The sequence below is a fragment of the Bos grunniens genome, chromosome X (assembly GCF_055505025.1).
Source record: "Bos grunniens cultivar Pamir isolate PY7600 chromosome X, Bosgru_T2T1.0, whole genome shotgun sequence".
NCBI classification, from domain to species: Eukaryota; Metazoa; Chordata; class Mammalia; order Artiodactyla; family Bovidae; genus Bos; species Bos grunniens.
In genome coordinates, this window is record NC_141194.1 from 87,747,058 (window position 1) to 87,753,986 (window position 6,929).

A 6,929-nucleotide genomic window follows, 5' to 3' on the forward strand; every position below is an offset into this window, starting at 1 on the left:
TTCTCCATTTTCCTCATCTAGTTCAACCTCCTTGATTCCAGTGCCAGCCAGCAGTCACACTAAGAATTATTCCCTTAGACTATCTTCCTGTTTTTGCTGAGTTAGGAAGATTTTCTACTTTTTCATCACAAATGGCCCACAGTTCTAGTACATTAATGTTTAAAAAAGTCTTTTATGGTCTGATCTGGAAATATAACTACCATTTATAACAATTTTTTTCTCCTATGGAAAAATGCATGTCACCTTCCAAACAATTGACTCCAGAGTGAACTTTGAGATCCTAGCCTGTGTACAAGTTAGAGGCTTCCTGAATATCAACATATAGAGCAGTGACAAAGGGCTAGATAAACCGAGTCCACAATTCCAGAGGTGGCTGAAAGGTAAATGAGAATGCTCCAAGGAGTGGAAGGTAGGGTAAATAGATCAATCTGAGTGCACAGCATCAAGATTTAAAAAGCTAGTGCAGGAAGGGAGATTCACCTTGGGAAAGATATTAACAGACAGCAACAACAACAACACAAACCATTTTTCTACTATATTAAGTTAGGGGCCCCTAATCAGTAGCTTGGGATCTACAAACAATATAGAAGCCTTACAAGTTATCTCCGCAAGGTGGTTACCCTCCTTTGCCTTGATGTCTGTAATTCGCCTGGATTCTCAGTTCAGAGAAGACAGAAAATATCATCCTGGCCCCCATCTTCCTCACTCCCACACCCTGACAGCCAGCTTCCAGGTTCAGTTGGCTTCTTTCTGCCCTTACCTCCTTCTTTCAAGAGGAGATCAAAGCGTCAGGAAAGTACCACACAGTTTTTCCTTATGAAGAGGGAGAATACTACTGTATTGGGTTAAATGAAAGGACTAGTGAAAACAGGATCCCCAGGATGGAGAGAGGTGGAAAGCTAATAACAAAGAACCATGGAAAAAGCAAACGACTCGTGTGCCTTCTCACTGAAGTGTTTAGCAAGAAGATTGATTATATAATAAACAGGGGAACTCTTGAGTTAATAGGGCTAGCTAGCAATGTCTGATGCCCACCATTTACAAATGCCTATTACAATATCCATGAAAGTGAAAGCGTTAGTTGCTCAGTCGTGTCCAACTCTTTGTGACCCCATAGACTGTAGCCTCGGAGAAGGCAATGGCACCCCACTTCAGTACTCTTGCCTGGAAAATCCCATGGACGGAGAAGCCTGGTGGGCTGCAGTCCATGGGGTCGCTAAGAGTCGGGCACGACTGGGTGACTTCACTTTCACTTTTAATTTTCATGCATTGGAGAAGGAAATGGCAACCCACTCCAGTATTCTTGCCTGGAGTATCCCAGGGACAGAGGAGCCTAGTGGGCTGCCATCTATGGGGTTGCACAGAGTCAGACACGACTGAAGCGACTTAGCAGCAGCAGCAGCAGCAGCAGACTGTAGCCTACCAGGCTCCGCTGTCCATGGAATTCTCCAGACAAGAATACTGGCATGGGTAGCCATGCTCTTCTCCAGGGGATCTTCCTGACCCAGGGACCGAACCAGAGTCTCCTGCATTGCAGGCAGATTGTTTACCATCTGAGCCACCAGGGAAACCCTGAGGTACAATATCCATGAAGCTCTGCAAGAACACTAAGAGTTGCACTAGCTAGTGAAACTGCGGAGGGGGGTGGTGTGGAAACTGATCATCAACTGCTAGTGAGGAAGGAAGACCTGGCTCTTGTGGGAAGATGGGATTGGACTGAGGACCATACTTGTGGCCTATATACCCTGTGATCCAGACAGTATAAGTGCCCAAGAAAGAGGAGAAAAGCTTTTGATTGACTTCTATCAGCTGTCTTCAGGGGCTTTACTGATCAGAAAACCAGAGATTATCCCTTTACTGGGTTTCCCAGGTGGGCTATGGTCCATAGCATCGCAGAGTCAGACATGACTGAAGTGACTTAGCACACACACACGGACTGTAGCCCACCAGGCTCCTCTGTCCATGGAATTCTCCAGGCAAGAATACTGGAGTGGGTTGACATTTCCTTCTCCAGGGGATCTTCCCGATCCGGGAATCAAACCCAGGTCCCCTGCACTGCAATAATACATGACCACCATGAAACAGTTCTATAAAGATAGAGGTTGAGATAAAAATTGCTCTTGGCCGGCTAAATTGTGGGTGAATTTTGAGGCTTCTCCTTACCATCCTGCAATAGCAATTTTCTAAAATAATCTCGTATTACTTTTTTTTTTTTTGGCTGTACTAGGTCTTTGCTGCTTTGCATGGGCTTTTTCTAGTTGTGTCGAGTCGGGGCTACTCTTCACTGTAGTGCACAGGCTTCTCATTGTGGTGCCTTCTCTTACTGCAAAGCATGGGCTCTAGGGCAAGCAGGTTCAGTAGTTGTGGCTCATGGGCTTAGTTGGTCTATGACATGTGGAATCTTCCCAGACCAGGGATCAAACCTGTGTCCCCTGCATTGGCAGATGGATTCTTATCCACTGAGCCACCAGGGAAGTCCTTGTATTGCTTTTATACTTAAAAAATATTGAATTTATATTAGTAAAACATACTGATTTTTGGCAAATGATAAAGCTAAAAAGTCCCTCTCCTTCACTCCTTTCCCCTCACACCTAATTCCACATCCTCCTTAGAAGTAACCCCTGTCACCAGCTTAGTTGGCATCCTTCCAGAGGGGATATATATTTCAAATTTAATCAAGAGAAAAATGTGTCAATTCTAAATAGAGTAAATTTGTGATAGAAGGATGGAAAACCAAACTGTAGTAAAATAAATCAGTATTTAAAGAAGATCTGTGGCTTCCAGGTGGCTCCATGGCAAAGAATCCGCTTTGAACCTACACGTCTCGTAGGTTCAATCCATGGGTCAGGAAGATCCCCTGGAGGAGGGCATGGCTACCCACACCAGTATTCTTGCCTGGAGAATTTCATGGACAGAAGAGCCTGGTAGGTTACAATCTATGGGGCCACAAAGAATCAGACATGACTGAGCCCTGAGCACTAAGAAGATCTAGAAAATAAATTCTTACGTTCTGGGCCTTATACTATTGCTACTACTACTACTATTAATTACAACTGCTACTATTTTTAAAATTATTATAATTTTTACCATTTTTTGAGCCCTATGGGGAAGATTAGGCTTTCCAGGTGGTGCTAGTAGTAAAGAACCCGCCTGCCAATGTAGGAGACATAACAGACACGGGTTTGATCCTTGGGTTAGGAAGAACCCCTGGAGCAGGAAATGGCAACCCACTCCAGTGCTCCTGCCTGGAGAATTCCATGGACAGAGGAGCCTGGAGGGCTACAGTCCATGGGGTCACAAAGGGTTGGACATGACTGGGTGACTGAGCACCAAAACATATTATTTCTCTAATTGTCTAACTTCAACCTGAAGATCCCTGAAGGCAGTTTAAAATTTCCCCCAGTTGCTCATCTTCGTATTTTATTTCCTCTTGCATCATCAATCAACAAGTTTTTATTGAGTATCTACCATGTCCAAGCACTGTGCTAAGAAATTTTGTGGCTGGGAACCCAAACCTGGCTATCTATAAGTATCACCTGGGGACCTTTTAAAATTATAGATACCTGGTCCCCACTCCAGACCTACTGAATCTGAATCCTTTTAATTGGGATCTGTTGTGGTGATATTGTGTTCCCCCTCAAAATCCACATGTTGAAATCCTATCTATACCTCAAAATGTGACTATATTTGGAGATGAGATCTTTAAAGAGGTAATTAAATTAAAGCAAGGTCATTATTTATTGCCGTTGCTGTTGTTTCACTGCTAAATCATGTCTGACTCTTTGCAACCCCAAATACTGCAGCACAGGCTCCCCTGTCCTTCACTATTTCCCAGAGTTTGCTCAGCCTCACGTTCATTGAGTTGGTGATGCTATCTAACCATCTCATCCTCTGTTGCCCCCTTCTCCTTTTGTAGTCAATCTTTCCCAGCATCGGGGTCTTTTCCAATGAGTTAGTTCTTTGCATCAGGTGGCCAAAGGACTGGAGCTTCAGCATCAGTCATTATGGTGAGCCTCAATTCAATATGACTGTCCCTTTAAAAGGAGGATATTCAGACACAGACATGTACAGAGGGATGAACATGTGAAGACACAGGGAGAAGACGACCATCTACAAGGCAAGGAGAGAGTTCTCAGAAGAACACAACCCTGCCAACACCTTGATTTCAGACTCCTAGTTTCCAGAATTGTGAGAAAATAAATTTCTGTTATTCTCTTCCACTTGCCAGCTGTGTAACCTTGGAAAATTAATTCCATCTCTCTGAGAGCTGTAAAGCAAGGCTACCTCATGGGCTTGCTATGAGGAATAAATGGAAAATGGTAGTAAAGCCCTTAGCACTGTGCCTTGCATATAGTAAAGGCTCATTCGTGTTTGCTGTTGTTATTAATATTATACCATGGCTGGTCTAGAACAGGAACTCTTGAAAAATCAGAGGATAAATGAACTTCAAGGGAAAATATTACAGCTGTATTTTCACCAATCTCTAACTGAAATTTAGATTTCCTTCTTTTATACATGCAGAGAAGAGATCACAATATATTAGCAGTAACTGTGAGTTTGTCACCAGTAGGAATCACAGTTTTATGTCACATTACTGTTATTACAGATGTCTTTAAATATTTTTACACTCATTATTATTTTGAAGTTATCGAGTTTATCAGAGCTGCATCTGTATATTGTTATATACATTAATAACAAGCACTTATATATAATTATATGACAATTTCCATTTTTAATATTTTGATAAGTGAATTTCAATATGATTTATTTCCTTTGTAATTCTACATATTGTATTTTGCATATCTAAAAACATTCTTCTGAGAGGGATCCATGCTGAAGCTGCTGCTAAGTCGCTTCAGTCATGTCCTACTCTGTGCAACCCCATAGATGGCAGCCCACCAGGATCCCCTGCCCCTGGGATTCTCCAGGCAAGAACACTGGAGTGGGTTGCCATTTCCTTCTCCAATGCATGAAAGTGAAAAGTGAAAGTGAAGTCGCTCAGTCGTGTCCAGCTCTTAGTGACCCCATGGACTGCAGCCTACCAGGCTCCTCTGTCTATGGGATTTTCCAGGCAAGAGTACTGGAGTGGGGTGCCATTGCTTTCTCCCAAGGGATCCATGGGCTTTATTTTATTGTCAAAGGAGTCCTTGGCATAAAAAAGGTTAAGAACCCCTGATCTAGAAGGTTTTAAACCCTTACTAACTCTTGCTGATGTTGTTTAGTCTGGCTCTTTTGCAGCCCTATGGACTGCAGCCCCCTGGGTTCCTCTGTCCATGGGATTTTCCACACAAGATTGCCATTTCCTCCTCCAGGGGATCTTCCTGATGCAGGGATTGAACCCACATCTCCAGACCTGGCAGGCAGATTCTTTACCACTGTGCCATTTGAGAATCCCTTACTAACTACAGCGGTCTACAAATCTGTGAACAATTTTGAAAAGTTTCAGGAAGAATAATCTGCTTTCTCCCATTAAGAAACTTTAACAAATCTGAGTATTGATGGTAGGGAAATGGGCTTGCCTAAAAACTATTGTATGTCTTAACTTGCACCTAATTATTAACAGATTGCAAGTGCTTAGAGACAGTTCCTATTCTCTAGATACCCTATATAACCTCTCAGTGTGTTGGTTTCCTCATCTTTTAAGTGGATATGATGGTAGTATCTCACAGGCATGTTGTGACAATTAAACTGGATAATACTATGTAAAGCACAGGTGAGGTCTCTGGAAGCACTTGGAAATATCTAGCACTTGGTAATAATAAAAAAATTCAGCTATTATAATATTCATTATTATACCAGATTAACCAATTTCCTTTCTGGCTCTCTGCAGCACAAATAAAAGTTTTTAAACATAATGGTCAGGGCAGAAGACCTGTATAAACATTTTTCCAAAGAGGAAATGCAGAAGGCCAACAGGCACATGAAAAGATGTTCAACATCACTAACTATTAGAGAAATGCAAATCAAAATTACAATGAGATATCACCTTACACCTGTCAGAACGGCTGTCATCAATAAGAACACAAATAACAAATGTTGATGAGGATATGGAAAAAAGGAAACCCTTGTACACTGTTGGTGGGAATGTAAATTTGTGCAGCCACTGTGGAAAACAGTATGAAGGTTTTTCAAAAAACCAAAAATAGAACTATCATATGATTCAGCAATTATACTCCTGGTTATATATCTGAAAAAAATCCCACTAATTTAAAAAGATACATGTGCCCCCATGTTCATAGCAGCATTATTTACACTCACCAAGATATGGAAGCAACCTAAGTGTTCATCAACAGATGAATGGAAAAGAAGATGTGGGATATATATACATACATAACAGAATACTACTTGGCCATTAAAAGGAACAAAATTTGACCATTTGGGGCAACATGGTTGGACTTGGAGGGCGTTATGCTAAGTGAAATAAGTCAGATAAAGACAAATACTATGTGATATCACTTATTTGTGGAATCTAAAAAATACAACAAACTAGTGAATATAACTAAAAAAGAAGTAGACTCACATATAGAGAACAGTGTAGTGGCTCAGTGGAGGGAAGGGGCAATATGGGGTGGGAGAGTGGGAGATACAAACTGTTGGGTGTAAGAGAGGCTCAAGGATGTATTGTATAACATGGGGAGTATAGCCAATATTTTGTAATAACTGTAAATGGAAAGTAACCTTTTAAAATTGTATAAAAAATTTTAAATATTAAAAAAGGAAGTGTGTGTTAGTAAATCATTGATTGCACTTTTTTTAAGAGTATGTGATCTTCTTAAAATAGACGTTATGCTTTGTAAATGTTTGATAAACCATAACTAAAAAGTCACCTAATAGTTAAAGGCATAAGCTTTGAAGTTGGAAAGGGGTGGGTTCAAATCCAAATGCCACTACTTACTACTTATGTGACATGAGAGCTTCTTGAACATTCC